Source organism: Anopheles stephensi, chromosome 3 (genome assembly GCF_013141755.1).
Source record: "Anopheles stephensi strain Indian chromosome 3, UCI_ANSTEP_V1.0, whole genome shotgun sequence".
Taxonomy (NCBI): Eukaryota; Metazoa; Arthropoda; class Insecta; order Diptera; family Culicidae; genus Anopheles; species Anopheles stephensi.
This window is the reverse complement of record NC_050203.1, coordinates 30,670,604-30,690,320: the sequence shown is the minus strand read 5'-3', so window position 1 is coordinate 30,690,320 and position 19,717 is coordinate 30,670,604. Positions and strand designations below refer to the sequence as shown.

Here is a 19,717-nt window from a genome sequence, read left to right as displayed (position 1 = left end):
TGCCGACTCCGAACGGGAATGGGCGTACGGAGCCAACGTGCGGACGAATAATTTGTCGCGCGAAAGGCTGGCGATCAGTGGCGAGATTCACGCCCCGACACCCGGGGCAACACGAGTCAGTCGAGTGAAACATTTTAATTGAAATCGATTCTCGTTACACCAGCGGGAGAGTTTTTTAAAGGTGCCACGGGTTCGCTGGATCAGAACAGCATTTTCCTTTTTTTATTATTTCGCAGGCTTGCTTTCTTGTGGTTTTGTTGGACTTCGGGTTGTTAAAGCACCGGCCAAGACGGCCGTTTAATTCCTTGCGATTAATTGCTTTCGCACCATTTGTGCACTGAGCGGTGTGATGTTGATGACTTTCGAGGTCTGCTCTTGGGATGTTTCGAGCGGTCAGGACCTGGGGTTTTGATCGATAAACTCTACGTCGGTGTAGTGGATGTATTGCTTTTTTAATTTTATTATAGAAGAAAGTCTGTTCTTTCATCAGAGAAAATAAGTTGCTTTTACTATTCTTCTTGAAGAAAACCTTGAATGATATGAATTCTTTATATCTCGTCTACCATCGGAAGAAACTCCACTACTCTGCTAGCAATGTGAATGCCTCTTCCTGGCTGTATTTTTAGCCTACGATAACGTTAATGCAGAGCATTAATTACACAAGTAAAAAGCATACCGGACAAAAATTAAAAAAACAAACCCCCTCCCGCAAGAAGTTCATTAGTGACGGTGTCATTAGGTTGACGGAATATGAGAACCAATTCACTTCCCGTCCAATTCACTTGCAGCGTCCTAGAAAGCGAACGCGCAAAAAAAATCTCCATTTCCTTTCGTCTTCATTGCATCAATCCTCCTTTCGCCTTCTAGAGCCTCTAACTGTACGTTTCCGCTGGCGTGTAAGTGATGGAAAAACTGTTTTCCCTTGTTTTTTCGCTTTCCCACTCTTCTACCTTCACTTTCAGCAAATGAGTATTTTCCTGCATTTTCCAGCCAGTAAGACTTCAGCTGCTGTTCTATATCTTCTGCAGTGTGTACCGTTCGTTCTATTTTAACCACCTTGTGGAGATGGGGTTTACCACCAGCAGGTTTCATTTTATTTACTCTACGCTTTCAATGGAACTGCTAGCTGAAGGGTGATTTGAGTATGAAAGAATATTATTTCACGTGTTGGGGGCTTTTCTAGAGCTGTTCGCTATGGGGCTGTTGGTAGAGGCTGTGCGCTTTTGACAGGTATCTCTTAGCTGTCGAGATTATGTTCTGGTTTTCTTCGCGTTTCATCAATATTTTTGTTGACTTTAAGGATAGTGTATCTTGTGTGAAGCTTACAGAAATCTGGAGAACACTTTGCTACGAGGATTTTTACATTCAAAATCTTTATTTCTACTACTCCTTCTACTATGGACCTAGAACCTAAAGAGGCTCTTGCCCTGTCGTTTCTAGATGCCTAGATTTGATTTTATCCGTAGTTCGATAGTCAGTCCTTCGCAAGGGAAGACGGATCTATCGAGATTAAATTTCCGGTTATGTCGTGTAAAGCTCGACGCCACTACCACTTCGGTCTCAAGATCATGGTTTTGGAGATCTCTTCTTTTTTCTTTTTTTCTTGGGCTAACGGCCTGCTAGGTCATGCCAGCCATCTAATGAGTTACTAGACTGTTTTTAGTACCAAAAAGTTGGACAGTCAATCCTCACTACGAGGTAATAGCCTAGACTTGAATCCTAGTCCTGTCGTGTGAAGACCTGGTTCTTGAAGATCTCTAAAGGAGATGAATTTTTTGAAGTCTATACAATCACTTCAGTAAAAAAAATTCTTGTGCTTTGAGGTTTGACGTCTGATTATAGCAGATAAGATTCGAGCAGATGTTCCACGTACAACAACACAAACGGTTTTGAACAATGTTTTTAAGTATGTTGTGAGTCTGATAATACTGTCAAAAAGATATATCTGTGTAAACAGGATATGTCAATTTTTTGGGATGCCTTTTTCTGTTCTGATCTTGTCATTTTTTTTATCGAAAACGGTTAAAAACTCAATACTTAATAATATACAATAATTTAATAGAAGTTAACAATTTATCTGTGATAAATAATTCACAAGGGAAATGTCACCCAACTGTCATATATCGATCATACATTTGAAAAACACAAAACATCACGCCTGTCAACCTTTAATAGAACCCCACTATTAGAACCCACAACGCAAGCCCCCACCCCGCAGCAGCATTTACATCGAACAGACTAAGTAATTAAGCTTCCCGGCAACGGCGATTGCGTAAAAATCACTTCCCAACGACCTCGCTGCATTGTGCCTCCTATGTAGATTATGCAATTTGTCAACTCGTAAGACAAATCATCACCTGTCAGCGGGTGCGGCCCCGCGGATTGCCGAGCGATTGATTCTCTTGAATCGTTACTTCGGATACGATTTCTGGTGAAAAGCATTCCCTTCTTCACTTCACTTGCTATTTTCTCTGTGCCGAACAAATAAATGTCGGCGACTGGCGGTGAGTCTCCTATTGCCAGCTGATTGTTCTAAACAACGTCCAACGCGGCCTCCACTCAGCTCGTTCCTCATTGCCGCTTGTGATGCCGGGAGCCAGTCGTTCTTACAGAAACTGTACTGCAATCGCTCGATCAAATGCATCGAGTGATGATCGAACGATTAAATAATATGGTAAAGTCTATCCCGCGATGATGGTTGTTGCCCTTTCTCGGTCGGGTGGTGCCACCCAGCGCGACTTTATGGTGTGCGCGAACGATCGTCTCATTGCACGGTCGGTTATTAAATTCCGAGCAGAGTGGGTGGCTGAACAACATTAGCTTGAAAGAAACATTATTCAAAACTTGGAATTTCCCACCCCCATGATATAATTTTTCACGATTTCGCTGAATCCAAAAAAAAAGTGTTACGATGATGATAAAAGAACACCGCTCTTTCTCGACGATTCTAGCCAGGCAGCTTTTGGTTCGATTTTCAAGGCCTTAATTATTATGGGCTCGTACCGGGTAGCCGCTCGACAGACAACCGGGCTTGATTCGTTCGGCAGCTTGCTTTATACAGCTGTAAAATAGAAAACAGTTTTTCATGTGCACAAACCGGGTAGAGGAAGACGGTGTAATTGTGGCAGTGCTATACAACGGTCCGTTGAACGCTTTTGGCACACATCGATCGTGGAGCCGACGTGCAAATATTGTTCTTTCATGTATTTAGTTCGCCCCGTTCTTGGAGTCTGTAGCGCTTGGAGACCTTCCGCGGGTGACATCCGGACGCTTGTTCTTCACGCGGGACTTATGTGCGACGACAACTGATGAGTCATTGTTTGATTGTTTTGTTTATTATTGTACTTTGCTGGTACGCGTGTGCCGGCAGTAGCAAGTCGTAGAGAACTGTACAATGCGCAACAGCATGTAAGTCGTTGAGATATAAATCTTAAATTGTGCATTAGATAGAGAGCGAAGCGTGTCGATATCGCGGAACGTTAAGGTCCGGGCAGGTTGTATTTGCAACAGTCTCAATGATCAGAGCATTATCGGTACGATTTCAATGCTGCTTAACCATGTGAGAAAACAGGCGCGCTGATTGGAAGTGAGTTGTTTCAAGCATGCATTTAAACGCATTATTACGGCCGGATAAATGTCACCAAGAGCTCACACGGATAAGCAGGCGCACTATGGGATAATGCATAAGCAGTAATGCCAATCAATAATTTAAACAACGTTATGGTTCAGCAAAACTATTAAATAAATCAATTGCAGCGAGACGTTGTAGCGAGCACAGAAATCGAAAACCAATGCATCATTACGGGAAGCTAACTGCATAGCGCAAAGCCGCCTGAGCCGCCATACATATTTTTCCATAGTGATAATACTAAATGACAAAATAATTTGTACGGTGCTCCGGTGCAATTATATGGCAGGCTTGAATGTCAAACAGTTTACTGAAAGGAAAGCGTCAGAACAGGTTATAGTCCGCTGCGTGAGTAATTTGCCCACAGCCATGACAATCGAGTTCATGCTCAAGTTCAAAATGGGTAGAAATTTAAAATTACGGATCAATGATGTAGAATGTTAGATATAAATCGGCTTTACAAAAAAAAACACACACACACACACACAAAATCGCTGCACACGACAGATGAAGCTTATTTACAAAAACAGTATCGAAGCGGAGTGGAAAATCCAAGATCAAAACCACCTGTGTATAGCAGACAGTACTATAAATTTACCCAATAGAACTACTTTCTTTGCCTTTCATGTGTGTGTGTGCTGTTTGTTTTCCACCCCGATTCCGACCAGACCGACCTCGATTGGGAATGAATTTTGGGTGGAAATTTCCTGGAAATCCTCTATGCAAAAAAAAAGATGGCTACGCTATCGAACACACACAGCGAGAACCTAGTGATAAAACAGCTGACTTCGTGGCACACTTATCGATTTAGGGCGCGGTCAGCAGTCGGATGGCCCTCTCCGGTAGCAGCCAGGATGTTCGTGGTGAAAATTAGCACATCGTTTATCATAAAGCATCATTTATGGTGGGATTTGGAGAGATAGAATTGGGTCACCGGAAAGCAAGGCAAGGTGGTAACTATAATGGCTTCATCACAATCGCTTCCCTCCTGCCATAAAGCCATCATTTATGCTTTAACAACACGCCAGACTGGCGAAATTTACATTTTGATGCTAGCCTAGTAGCGCGAATCTTCACGTTGCGCTGGGTGCGCTGGGTTGTCGCACAAAAGTGTAGCAAAATTCTCTCGAGCACACCCACTCGGTGAATATTCGCCCGAGCAGTGAGATCATCTCGCTGGTTGATCTCGTGGAAAGGGTTCTACAGGTGGGGTTTGCTGATATCACTAAATTCGAAATATTCTTCTCGTACGTGCCGCAGCGGCAAGAATTTGTTGTGCTCGACCGTCTCGTGTGTCTAGGTCCTGGGTCCGTTGGTTGAGTTGTTTTGCATTGCACGCTTCCGTCCTCATCTCGCCCCGTGAATGTTCCATTGCGTGATGAATCATCGACGAGAAGAATAGAGTTAGCAGCGTGTGTATTTGTGTGTGGGTATCTGTTTCGCACAATATTTCTCTAGACGCGTGCTGTTTTGTATCTAGTTCTCCGCTACTACACTCCCATTCCCTGCTTCCCTCGATCCACTCCCTCTGTTGCGTGTATCAAGTTTGGGATACACTAATTTGGCGTTCGTTGAGGTTTAGTGGCGATGCGATTTTTACAGTTCGTTTGCAGGGCTCCACCGTTCGCGTTCGTTAGACCTTTTGAACATTAAAAACGGGGCATGCAAACGCAAAAACCCCAGCAACAAAGAAGGAAGGAACAGTCGGGAGAACAATCGTTCGTTTTTTTGAATGATTACATGCAAACATGGTCGGTCTACCGTATGGTGGGTCTCGCGGGGAAGTGGTATCTCCGCCACCAGCGAGCATGGGGCGTTTATTCATTCCGATCGCCAAAATGACATTGAAAAAGGTAACGGAAGATCGAAGCTTACGGTTTTTAGTTTCATTTTCGTGGGCTCGCGCTGCCGTCTAGCGACCGGAGTTGATCTGTTGTGGCTGGCGGCGGCGGTGGTGGTGGTAGGTTTTGACTGCGAATGTTTGCTAATTTGATGTTTGGCTGGTGAACGTTTGGCTTGGGAGGAGTCGTCGTTGTTGTTGCGACAAAAAGAAGGTTAGAAAAATGGTGAATCCGTACGGCCGGTTTGTCGGTGGTAACAATGGTTTTTGCTCAATGTACATGGCGTCTGGGCTTGAGGAGTCTAAGTGGGTATGTCTACAATTGCAGACGGGTATGTGTTTAAAAAAGTAATTAAATAGGGCCAGGCGTGTTTTGCTGCCTTGCTTAACAAACCTTTTATTATAGAGAACATGTTTTTATATTTGTTTCAATATGTTGGACTTACACAATAATTGATGTCAAGTAGCAAGAACGCTGAAAGCATGCATAAAAATTTAAGGTATTGAAGTGAAGTCTATGATAACTAAGTCGACTAAAAATTGTATTGCATCTGGCGAAACAGCAGACAGAAAAAGCCTCAGAAAAAAACTATTTTTTTTTAGTTAAAATCTAATAAATTTTACTTGATCTTATGTCAAAATATTTTATCGTTCAGGAATATCTAAAGAGTTTCAAAACGTCTCCGTGTAGTGTACTGTCACGAGGTTAGCCTTTTTTTGCAAGAGGATTGCTCGCGTATTGTCGTCAGATGTCTACAGATGTCAGCCAAAAATTTCAGTTTTTTACCTGAAGTCATCATTATCAGTTAGGTCTTTATGTTCGTAAACATTAGCCTAACAATAATTTTGTTTTTGTATCATTACTACTGTTGTCGCTCTTGTACTGTTTTGCCTGATGGCTGTCCTGTACCTAGAAGTCAAACTTAGTCGAGCATTCAGCCCTGGCTGTGGTGGGGAACGTTGTAGTAAAGATTAGTCGAGAACCTAACAGGGCGTGTTGTTGAGTCATGCATGATCCATTATACTATTTCAACAACCGACGAACGAATTGGGTTGAAACGGGTTTAATGTACAATTGTGTAACTGACATCTGCTTGCGTAAACTCGCATTTGATGAACATTTATTTATAACGTCTGCATTAAGCAATAGACTTATTCTGAACGTATATGAACATCTTCGTCTCAGATTTAGATGGAAAATTTTTAATAACAAGCTGTCTATCGTATCTAGGAGCGTATCTAGCCCGGTGGTGAGGCGACAACGGCACCGATCTTCATATGGCAGGAACGGGGTTCAAATCCCATCTGGACGGTTCTCCCGCAGTGTGGACTGACTTATCCAACTACGTGGTACATCAAATGAAAAATCAGTGACATCAGTCAATTTTTTGCAGTATTTTAAATTAATTCGATCCCATCATCCGATAAGCAATCCCATTGCAGTCTCTCCATCCAGACTCACTGTCCATCATTATTTATTTAACATGGTTATTGAATCTGCTTCCATCGTTTCTTCTCATGTGACGTTTCTATTAGCAATTAACCCTTTCCTCTAATATAAATCGTGATCGCGCTCATGGTGGTGGCGTCAATGTCTATGCAATTCCACATCTGCACGGATGCACATGTTGTTAGTATATGACGTTGCAAATCGATGTCAATGACATCATTGCTTCACTTACATACATCGCTCCTACTGTAGTGCAGCACTCTGCCAAGTGATCGTGCTTGAAGATTTTTTAGATCCTGGTCGTGAGGTGGCGGACTATGTTTACCCGAGCCAATCGAGTGTGCACACGGATGCACGGCACTTGCGCTGGCTCGTGCTGGATCTTTGATAAAGTTGTTACACAGTAGTGACGGGGGGGGGTGTAAACAAATTGGAAAAACGATGAACATTTCGAGCCGTCAGAGCATTATGAGGTCCGATATGAGTTTCAACGGCAGTCATACTTTTGTTATTTACCATTTCTATTTACCAAGAATATATTATTAATTACATTTTTTCATTCTCTCTCTCATTTTAGGTAAGTTGATCCCTTTTTCATAAAAACCTCATACATATCTATTGTGCGGTAAGATGTTTTAAAATTTACTCACCCAAATAGTTATTTATCGAATCACTAATTAAGTATTTGAACAAACAAAATTAATTTCTTGCCACCTCTCGACATCCGCATCGTTTGCTGTCTGGCAAATCATTCGTTATTTGCAAGAATGCAGGGAAGGGCAAACTAAGGTCCCGGCTGATGCAGCTTCTCATGATGCAGTGGAAACATAGAGGCGCCAGCCATACAAGTTGCAATCTGCAAAGCGGTTCGAATTTGCTTGTAATGTTTGCAAAGGTTGTGAGAAAGATGCGATTTTTTGCTCGCGTCCTTCAGCAGCTGGTAGCAGCTCATCTCGATGTTGAACTCGGCGATGGAGCCAGATCGTTCGGCCCGGGAGGCTGCTCCAAAGCTTTCGAGACACAGTGAGTTTTCGTGAGTGGAGCTCTTGGTGCTTGTTTTTTAAGTTTTCCTCCCGCGTTTCTCTCTCTCGCTCTCTTTAAACCCAACGTAGTGAGAGCCTCATGGTAGCCACATACAACATGATAAAGCGCGCCTTAGAAACGCACCGATCACGGTTAGGCTAGTGCGCAAACCAAGATCGCCACCTTTCTCCGCGTGCGAGATACGCGGGCCCCGTAGCAACTCTCGCGCCGCTTTGTTTCGCTCAGTTTTTCTCGCGCGCACAACCCTCCCCCAGAAGGGCGGCAGAATGACTATGGGTGCATGCGTGAGCGACCGACCCACTCAGTCAGTTTCGGAGGCGCGCTCAGTGAAGACGTATGTCGTCTGCGTCGCGACAGTTCTACGGTTTTTCCAAAGCTTCAAGTTCTTCACACTCCGTCCCCCAGTTTCTGTGCTTCTTTGGCGCGCGGTTTTGAAGACACCCTCGTTTGGTTTGGTGTGTTTGTCAGGTTCGGAATTTCCATTCATCGCCCTGGTGCAAGTATAACGCGCGCGCGCGATCTTCAACCTGTCGGAACCGTCGGTACCGTGCTCCCCCAAAGAGACAGTGCTTTCCAGTCTAAGTCAGTGTCAGTGTGGTGTTTCTGTTTGCAGCTGGTCTGATCGCTCACAGTCAGCCTTCCGTATAATAAGCGAGCACGAAAAAAACAAAATTACAGTTGCGTCCCATGTTTGTTGTATGCGGCTCTCGCTGTAGTAGCATCGAGACCCATCTACTGCATGCTATATTGCACACCGTACCAACGCTTTCCCATTCCATCGGTTCTTGCCGAAACCTCTCACCCACCTCCCCGACTGTTCGGTTACATTTTCGTCGCAAAGTAACAACGCGGTCGAGTTCGCGGCAGAGTACCCCACCAACACCGTGGTTGTAAGGGGGGAGGGCATGTTTTGTGAGTTGCGCGCGTGTACGTGTGCCCGTTTTTTTACTTCTTCTCTGGCTTAAGATATTTCTGCTTTCTGGCTGTGTTTGTATACTCGTGACAGCTTTTCCACCTCTCGCTTTTCACGGTGTGTGGACAAAACAGTACGGAATCGCATACAGTGTGTGTACGTGAAATCGTGTTTTTGCAGCAGCAGCAGCAACAGCAGCGACGGTTGCCTATGTGTGCATGGTTCTTTATGAATTCTCGATCGGCTTAGATGGGTCTTGAGCTCTGGCTTGAGTAACCATTAGACTTCGCAAAGAACAACCGTGAAAAACAAATGAACTGCTCAGCAGATTTCAACAGTTTCGTCACATTAAGCAAACGGCTATTGATTAGTTGTTAACACATTTAAACTTCCATCAAAAATTTGTACACCACAACATCGATCGTGCGTGGGCACATGAAACATTAAGGAGGAAATTAAATTCGACTGTTAAAAGTGAGCAAAGCATGGACGGAAAGGCGAAGCAGAACGTCAAATATTGAACAATAGACACAAAGCGACGAACCCAACGGGGATAAACATGGACCCAGCACAGAGAACCATCACGAATGAAAAAAGCAGTAATTGGTAATGCTTGATTGACTCTTCTCTCGGTGCGACTTATGTGCAGTGGTGTTTGTGTGTCTCTCTCTGTGTGTGTGTGCTCTGGGGGACTGTTTGATTATGTTTGGGAAGTAAAACGCAAACAACATACGTGCGCGTTGCTGCACCCTTTCTGGTGCGATATTAGCATCAATGTTGTTTGATTCTGCTGTTCGTTTTTTTTTTGTAGCTCGAGCTGATGATAGTTTGCGCTTTAGGAAGCTGTTCGAGAATCGAGCGGCGACTAGTAGTGGTGATCGCGTACGTGCACGTTTGCGTAAGATTAGACACCAACCCGATTCGAACGGGCGCTCGCACTACTTTAAGTCCCCAACCCTGGAGGTGCGAAAACTGCGGCGGTTTAAAACGTTTGAATATTTATACATTCGTCGCTGACTTCCCTTCGAGAAGCTAATGGAGAAGGGGGGTGATGTAGGAATCTGGTTGTAATGGATACCCGGTGCGCCGATACACACCATCCAGGAAACTCAGTGGCCTCTTTGTCACTGAGCTGCTGTGTTGTAGTATACCGGGGTTTTGAAGTGGTGGGAGAACAACGACTTCATCTCTCTGTTTTCTCCAGCCCAAGCTTCTTGGCTGCTGGTTTTCCTTAACCAAAAGGGGAACCCCCAACCCCCCCCCCCCCTCTAGTCCTTCCCCATGTTCTGTCCGTGTTTCGATTCGATCCGGTTTCGATCTAGTGACGGCTTGGCTGGGTGTGTTTGTACCTCTTGGCGGACCAGGCTAAGAGCAGAACCGCTAAGAGGGAACGTCCACTAAGTAAGCTTTAACCAGAGATAGTCAGAAGCAAAGAAAACAAACCCCCAACACACACACACACACCTCTCTCGAAATGTACACCGAAGCGTGCCTGTTGGTAGAGTAAAATTTCTTCAGCACGGTGTCACGTCTTCGAAACGGCATCGTATGCCAACCCGTAGGGGGAAAAACTGACCGAAAGGAACGTTATGATGGACAAGACACCCCTTTTTAATAAGTGACGGCAGCAGTGAGTTCACACCAGCCACCACCACCACCGCCCGTTTTCCACCGGCACCCATCTGAACCCCTATGCCATGGAATCTTCCATTTGTTTCCATTTGTACGGCTGCGCCGAGGTATTTATGTATGTGCGCCGTCTAAATGCGTTCGCGTCTGTGGTGGTGGTGTTGATGGTTTTTAGTTGGTGGCCAGTATGACGTGTGGCCAGCTCGCATGATTAACGGTATAGACACTCGGGGCCGTAAATGAGAACCAAAACCATCAAACCGCGCCTGTCTCGACTCTGTCCGTTGGCGAAGCTGTCCGTCGTGCGTTCGATCGAGGGTTCGAAATGAGCGAGACATGAATTGATTGAGACAGAACGGTGACAAACCGGGAAGGGTTTGGTGGGTCGTACCGGAAGGTGGGAGAGATGTCAGATCCATCCTGTGCTGTGTATGTGTGCTGTTCCATGCTTGACGAATCTCCGTGTCCGCTAGTGTTCGTTTCCCGATCATCGTCAGCATAAACTGTGCCGTGGTTCCACGAGGGAATATGCTGAGAAAGTATGCTCTGAAGCTAAAAGTCTGCCTGAAGAAGGCCTTCCTAGAGCTGTGTGTGTGTGTGTGTCTGTGTCCACAGTTCCTTGTTGCTTTCCGTACGTCCGTTTTATTGCCTTCATTGAGATCAGTTTTGGCTTGGAGACGAATCAAAACCTTTTTGTGCCGGTCTTGACCTTCAAGACCCCTTTTTGCGATGAGTTGGATGTTTCTCTCCCGGTACACGCCCCGAGACTGGCGAGCTGTTTCATTAATCAATCATTAGCAGTGGAATCGGTTGCTAGTTTTGTTCTCCGCTGTGCGTTCATCTAACAACATACACACGGAAAACCCAAAGATAAAATCAGCAAGCCATTGGACGCAACGCGGCGCTCATTCGTCGAAGCGGGGTATGGTTGTAGGTTGATGTTGACGAAAAAGTCATTTGGCAACAACTGACCGTGTCGTTGTTTGCTGGGTTGCGTTTTGGTTTTCGTTATGTAACCGATTATTTTGCCATTTCTAATGAGAGCCTGAGTTGCTCCCTGGATGATGTTGGCTGCTGCTTTTGGCGATGATGTTAGGTTGGTCAGGAGCAATAGGTGTTGGGGCTATTATCATACAAATATATGACTCAGCAACTGCTTTTTTATCTTCGTTCGATATTCGTAGTAAAATCTGAATATCTCTAGAAAAGTCGATTCTTCCTCACAAACTTTGGAGCTGACTTTGATCCTCCTTTTTTCCAAGTAAAAGCAAAAGTAATTCCCATTGCCGTACATCTTATGATTCCGGCTGATTTAAACTGCCGCTTTTTTCCGTCGTCTTTCACCACCGTGTAATGTCTATGTCGGCCTCGAGCTTTCTCCCACCCACTATCCTACCTACCGTACCGTGCCCAGGCACAACCCTTGGTTCGGTGCGTCTTTCGCGATGTGTGACATGAGTTTTAATGCGTTCCACGGTGCATACTGACTGACCGCATTGTACGCGGCATATGCCCGTATCCAACGCAACGAACCGACCGGCTTGGTCAGTATGTGCGTTGCAACCGAACACACATCCATGTGCCATTCAACTTTGGGCGCCCTAAACTACGCCACCCACCCTCAGGAAACAACCTGCCACGCTCGGGTCGGTGGGTACCAGATAGACGATTTTGTAATCGTCGTTGTACGGGAGGGTGTGTTAGTGTCCATTTGCTGCAGGGTGTCTAATGCCTGACCAGCCTTCGTGGGTCGCAAAATTTTCTGCCCCTGCAAAGAATGCCGATTGGTAATGGCAAACACTGGTCAATAAAAGAATAAAAATTTCCCTCCAAAGCACACATAGGTCTCGAACGTGCGGCACACCGGGCGGGCAAGGTTATTTATTCCTTCGTGGGCTCCCAGACGACCTATAGTCGTCGTTGCTGTATGGTTGGCATATGTTTATGTGAGCTCGTGGTTAAAGATTTATTTTTATTGCACCACCGGATGTGTGCATTTTTATTGTACTTTCCACATTACCATATGACAGTATCGAACGGCCTGGGGCCGGATGTGGGAACATTTTGGGGTTGTCTAAGAGGACAGACAGACACAGACAGGAGCCAGACAAAAGGAGCCGGCCTGGATGGTTTTCTCTAGGCAATATATTTTATGCAAACATCAATTGATTCCATTACAAAACGTCTACTTTTTCACCCCAGCAATTAAACTTATAATTACTACAACTTACCACCGTACTACAACTTTACCACCGATGCTTACAAACATTACGTGACTTCTCACGCATTCCGGAAACATGAGCTTTTCGCTTGTAAACAGCGCGCATCTCGCGTTTTGTTCCCAATCATAGAAAGAAAGCATTGAACGGTAATTATAAATGATTTGTGTGCCGTCCAGTGTTCGATGCACAAAGTGCACTTTAACTTCCATTCGGTTTTCAACAACCGTTAGCTTGGTTAGGCCCGGTCTTTGATGGCTTGATAAAGCCGTAAACCTTTTCAGGTACGCTCTGTCTTTTAATGTGTAACGCAATTTAAAGGAGAGAGAATGCATCGGGCAAGGGTGAGGAGGATCATTTCCCAACCCCCACGCGGTAAGCATTAACAGCAAATCAACTCCACCGGTTGGTGCGCGTATCAACGTGATCGCACGCCGCCTGTCCGTGTGATGATGATTAGTGATGGAATGCATCGTTTGCAAGGTGCGCAACTAATGCCCGAACGACTGTGCTCATCCCAGTACCAACGTGATCCATTGCACAAACAAAACAGGGAAGAAAAAACCCTCTGTGAGAGTTATTAACGCACACTGCTGCTGCCCACCATCCCTGGGCTCTGGGAGAGAGATGCAACGCCAGCTCGATTCGCCCGTTGGTCAGCACAAGCTTAAAATTGCAATCAAAACGATATTTTTATTTGCCCATTAGCTCCGCGCATCGGCATCCATTAAATAGCCACCAGGCGAGCGCGTTTGCCCCCGCCCTTTAGTGGGATGCAGGTGCCGATGTCGCGGCCCGTGCCATATCGTTCGTGACCACCCGTGGGATACACGTTCAAGATGGTAACATGACTAACACGACGGGAACGTCAAACGTCAGAAGGATGGTGTGCGCAATGAGTGAGGATTTGAAGCTGACTGACTGACGGATTGCATGATTTTTTGAAGCAAACAACGCACAAAGAGGATATTGGAATGGAATTGTGTACTCAAGTAACAGCATACGGTAGTGTGTGAAGTGCGCCAAAACAAGAAAAAAAGGAAGAAAATCTTTGGTGTAATGTGTTAAATCGAATTTGGTTAAAATGATTGAATATTTGCAACTACAGTGATGGATAAAACAATCAGACCACCACTGCTTTTGATAACTGCTTCTTCGTGGCTCAACGATTTTCATGGAATAATGGCGTACTAATGTTAGACATACCAAAATCTTTTGCCAGCTTATGTCGAACATTCCAGCAATGATTAGGCAGTTAAATTAGCCTAAGCCTGAAAAGGTAAACCTTTTCATAAATCAGGCCATGTTTTCGAGCATCTATTGAATTTTATTTTCAGAGATTTTGCTCAAAACAATCTAATGCTTTTGCCTGAAAGTTTGTAAAGAGCGGTGACATTTGCCTCTGGCCATCATTTATGAGATCGCTTAAATTTTTTAAAGGATCGAGTTTTTGTTAAGTGTAACGAAACAATAGTTTCCCCAAGATTTTCAATTGAATGTGCCTTATTTTCAACAACATTAAAAAAACTAAATTGATTCGTTGAACATTGGCGCTGTAATCTGCTTCATTACCGTGTTTAAAACTCTATATGCAGTTAAATTAGTTTTGTTTTTGTATGTATCCATAACGTTCTGAACAAATAAAAAATAATTATTTGACTTAATGTTAAAGCATACACTGTAAACTTTTTGCCGTACACTTTTCGATCATATTGGCGCAACAATCACAATCATAATCGAAACCTTGCCTACCAATTACATGCCAAAAGAGACTAACCAAACCTTCTAACACCGCCTGTAAACGATCGATCTGTAACGGTGTTAGTGAAGTATATATCCAGTCGCTCTCCTACACTCTGAACCTACTGCCTTTGTCGGTTGGGGATCGTATTATTAGAAAATTACACTCATTGCAGAAACACCACACCCTTCGTGTAGTAACAAACCAAAGCACCACAGCACGGCTAAGGGAAAAGTTGTAACTACAAAAAACAGTACACGCTACAACGCGAAGGGATCTCTCTTTGACGCATGAGCTGCGTGTGTAATATTTTTTGTGGTTTAAAATTTGTTCCCGCTGCATGCGTTTTTCTTTCGATTGTCGCATCGTATTTTCCGATATATGTAGCCGGTGGAGTACAGGCTAATTAGTAAACTACTCGTTCGGTTACGTAGCGCATCACGGTGTGTTTGAATTTTAAATTTCAAACCCACCATACCAGCTACATGTCTTTGAACTCTTTTACTGTTGTTCGGGTAGGGCGGAAAGGGTTTCGGTGAGAGATGTATATTTACTTACCACACCACAACTGTAACAAGTGGTAGCTGGGCACATAACACTGCACAAGAGTTCCTCCTAGTAATTTGCGATTTTGTTCGCAATTAAGCTTCCGGTGTTCGATTCGCCGCTTCCTTTCACTGTCGGCAGGTCTGGCAGGGGCTTGTACGCCATTTGCATTTGAGCGTTTGTGCATAATAACAGATTTCACAGCAGAAAGGGGAGAGGGATTTGTGTAAATTCCTGTAGCAAATAAAAGTGGCTTTATTGAGGATGGTTTTTCTATTTAAAAACCTGTTTTATTGAATGAACAGCGTTTTACAACTTTTAACAAATCACCCATTGTTTAAACAAGTTGACACTTTTTATAATGTTCAATATTATGTTTATAGGTTTAGTGGTCATTCCTGGCGCACCAACAAAAACGATTGCAATCTCCACTGTATGCAGTTTGCGAAAGAAAAAGGGATTTAGCAAGACAATTAAGCAAGAAAACTCCATCTGTAAAGGAAAATGAGGACGCCCGATCAATAGTCGATCAAACGGACGAGCTTCTAACGACCTGAGCTACATAAGCGCACTGCTTTTTAAAAGAAAAAGGGAAAATGGTTAAATTGTTTGTGCAAAGCGTTTGCCATTCTGCTGCCTACTGCTCCACGGCACACGGAAAAGCCTTTCCGGCGGGAAACAGACCGGTGACTTTAGGGGGGGGCTGCTCGATTTATGCTTTCGCTTTGCTACCACCGAGCACCGAGGAGTCACCGACAATGTTGCAAATCGATCGGTTGAGTAAATTTCACCCATTTCGTGGTGCACTGAACGCTATGAACGCGTCTGTAGAGGCGACGGATCGCGAAACATTGAGCTTGCGGAATTGTTAAAGATTGTCACCTAGATAGGAGCGGCTTGGTTCGATGTTTACGGGGGGGGGGTGGGGTAAAAAAAAAGCTGCCCCAAGCGCTTGTTGCTAGCTTGCAGCTAATGCACGGTCCGAGGGATAGTTAAGTTGAGTAGATTAAGCTTGATTCTTGGTGTAGAAGGAGAGCGCTAGAGACCTGCATTAGATGAACGTTGGAAGAGGCATGGCATAATGGTCCTCTCGGCAACTCATTACTCACCCAGCCTTTATTTACCTTTCCTGTGCTCGTGAAGGTTTCGCAGTGCAATCAATTAGCATAAATCTAACGAATGTTAGAATTTTCTCTTTTCACTCCACACTCCTGGTGTTGGTCGTGCGCTTTGGTAGACCGACCTGCAGAGTTTCGCTGTGTGGGTTTGTGTTAAAGACTTTAAACCCTCACCCTTTTTGCGTCAATCGGGCGCTCGTGTGACGACGACGGGCCCGCTTTGTGTTGATCTCCCGACCTAACCAACAGTTCTGGTGAGCCTCGATCGGTCGAGGGAGCTTGGAATGAGGTCTGTGCGGACGCCTTTCAGTCAACCGGGCTTTTGCTGGTTGGTGCTGTAGAAAGTTCATTCCGCCGCTAAGCCGGGTCGTGTTTCGCGATTATCCTTGAGCAAACACACACCGACTGTGTATGTGTGATCGTGCGGTTATTTACATTTTATCGGTGTTGGTGAGCCACTCGCCTCAATCGAGGAAGTGAGTGGCGTAGAAACAGCTGATTTTCTGTACCCCCGTGTACAAACTCTGGCATGAAAAAGGCATCATAACAGCAGAACTATCTGGTAGCGTTTGTTGCGAGACCCAACAGAGACTTCATAATTCGCACCACAGTGGAGAACACAAATAAAAAAAAGTAGCGACTCTCTGGTGACGATTTTTGGTTGCGGCGATTTTATGACTGTGTTCATACCTTCGTTTACGGACCATTAAGTTATTACCGGTGGGACCGACCTGCGTCGTCGTCGTTGTCGGTGGCGGGGTTTGTGTGTGCGATTCGGGTGCGATTTCAAGGTCAACTATGCCAGCCAAACTGTGGAAAGCTGGACTGGACATCGCGCTTAACGAAGTCCGTACGAGCCTTCGCTTTTTTTTCCCGGCCCTGGTTGCTAGTTCCAGCGCACGTACGTAGTCGGTTGATAAGCGTTCTCGACCATCGCGCCAAGCGCCACCGAGGAGCATTCGCTGGGGTTGAATAATATCTTACCGACTAATGAATGTCTTGTGTCACATTGTGAAATAATACTGTCGGTTCTACCTTGATACTATGGTTGGTTGGAGGAAACAACCAAGAATTGTTGGGGTTTTATAGTGATTACCTCGACTTTATTGTTGTAAACTTCTCTATATCCTTTTTGATGTACAATATTCTGAGATATTTCCAATATCTTGAACACATTAATAGCACTCTAGTTAAGATACGATGTCCCACCTCACCAGAGCTCTCTATAGACGCGTGCGACACACACGTATGAACGTTTGACTTAATGTGCACCTAACACTCCCAGGTTGCATTCGATTATCATTCCGGTAGCAATTGAGTAGACAGAGTGGAGGGGGGACTACACAGACAGCTAAAAAAAATGTCACAGAAAAACGAGAACCACTTCTCTGTGGCACCACCGTCACAGCTCTACCGTCAACAAAGCTTCTTGCCTCCGCTCTCTACACTGAGACATGTTTTCATGAGTCAACCGACGGGCTTGTACTACACCGATATATGCCGGTAGACTTCGCTGCCAGCAACAAACTAATCCTAACCACCGCACCGCATCTCCAGTCTCAGTCTTCTCGCCTTATTTTTTGCACTCCACTATCAAACCACCGCGATCTTATGCAAATCAGTGTAATCTTGATTTTCCCTTACCCATCAACACCTGCCCCTCTGGCCCCGCGTGCCCTCCGACCAGCTCCAGAACCATTTGTTGGCGGCTGTTATGCTAATGATTATTGTTAGCGATGTGCGAGATCCAGCGCCATTCGTCAAATATGTGTGCGCGACATCGCGCCGATTTCCCTTTTGGTGGGCGCACGTCCCTTGCTTGTGTGTTGCTCGTTCCTCCGGGGTTTGTTTGGATAGAAATTATAAGTTTAGCGATTTCTGGTAGAGAGATATCAGACTTTTATAATGTCTTAGTAAAACACACCCAATGCGAATGAAACGCGCCTCACACCGACGTCGATACTGTTTGACGTGAAGTCAAAATTGAACCTCACAGCGGGATCTCTTGATCGAAAATTTGCAATGTTCCCTGAAATGAGATCCATTACTGAGATCCATACCATGGTGGTGTTTGTGTGTAAGCCAGTGTATGGTTTCCACACACACACACATGCAGCTGGTTTCATGCTGCCGTAATATATGGGACGAAGAGTTTGCCAACCGCTGTTGGGTTGCCCTCCTATGTATATCGGCAAGGTCTCCACTCGCCAAAGTCATCAGCACACATTGGTTGGTGGCGTTTTGCTTCTGGGGTTCTTCCACATTTTTTGTCTCACAGACGCCCTCTCATGCCTGGTCCCTCCCGTGGTCGCTGACTGGTTGAAGTTGCAGTGCATTGGTTTTTGGATGGCGTTGGGTGCCTCTTGATGTCTGGTAGTGGTAGTTCACACCGGAGGGTGGAAGTATGAAACTGTTTCAAGGTCACTGTGCTGTTGGAATCGATTGTACGCTGAGGCACTGATTTTAGTTACTCGAACTTGTCGTGTCGTCTATCGTCCAACCCTTACCCCCACGGTGGTGATGGTCTGCTCGTACCTTCCACCGTTTCCTGCGTTATATTTTCGATTTCACCAATCGTTGCTGGTGAGGGTGTGTGATGTTGCGCAAGGCGAGCATAGTTCATGATCGAGGTTTTTCTGTGTTTTTTAGATGTGCAAAATAAATCTTTATCGTATTGGGGTCTACGATAACTTCAGTCAGTTTCTGACTTTGCCAGTAGTTTGACGTTTTGCGACTGTGTGGAGTATGTATGGATATACTGAAAAGAACAATTCGGTCCTTCCGAAAGTATGAGGTTTTCGAGTTTAAGTTTATGGGTTTTCTTTGGCTCTATAGCCTCAAGAGGTCTTGTCCATTACTGCTCGATTTTTTTTCTTTTATCCTACTGAAGTCATCGTAGATCATATTATTTCCTTTTTACGTACTGATGCAATAGTCGAAGAATTAAAAATTGGAATAGACTAGAAAAGTAATTAAACAATCATGTCTAAAACAATTCCAAGATGTTGCCGAAATCCTAAGCTTTTCTTCTGTTTACTCTTGATCGTGTAAACATACACAAGCCATTCAAGAGTCAACGGCGTCCGCCTTTTGCAGTTATGCTTCATTTTTTGAAACCACATCTATATGCTGCTTGGGGTAACGCATCTTGCGACACTGTGAGGTTTTTTTTTTGCTACCGAGAGACGCCTGTCGGTTGTTGCATCGCTTGCAATCTTTTTTTTTCTGCCCATCCATCTGCACTCCCACCTCCCCATTTTAAAGCAATGCACCATGACAGACCATTGGAGGGGTATGACCTGGTGTGGTGTGTGCCGTGAATCGGCGTGAAAATCTTTTTTCGGACCTCCATGATCACCGCTAGCGCCCGTTTGGTAGATGACCTGCCGAAGGTTTTTCCAGCCATCTTAAATTGGCTAACCTCGGGCGTTTGAATGCACACGCGTGCGGCAAGCGGCTAATCGTTTCGCGCCGATTCGACCTGCCTGCCGGTGTGCGCTGTGGGCAATGCACGAACGTGATCGATTTTTGGGCTAACGGTGTTGGTGTTTGTGAAGTATAATTTGAAGTTTCGAAGACTTTTCTCGCA

The 19,717-nt window shown here is 44.9% G+C and overlaps 1 protein-coding gene across 9 annotated transcripts in view; it reads left to right on the top strand.

The window, feature by feature from the left end:
* The window catches only part of LOC118509480 (tyrosine-protein kinase Src42A), an 86,893-nt gene that overhangs the window by 28,618 nt on the left and 38,558 nt on the right, over positions 1-19,717 (top strand). The window contains exon 1 of one of the 9 annotated variants that reach the window (XM_036050123.1): positions 8,264-8,417. The exons of 7 other annotated variants lie outside the window; for them this stretch is intronic. The gene's annotated coding sequence lies outside the window, so the exon portion shown is untranslated. Of the gene's footprint in view, positions 1-8,263; positions 8,431-19,717 lie in introns of those variants that run through there. One more of the 9 variants, XM_036050122.1, reaches the window with a different exon arrangement.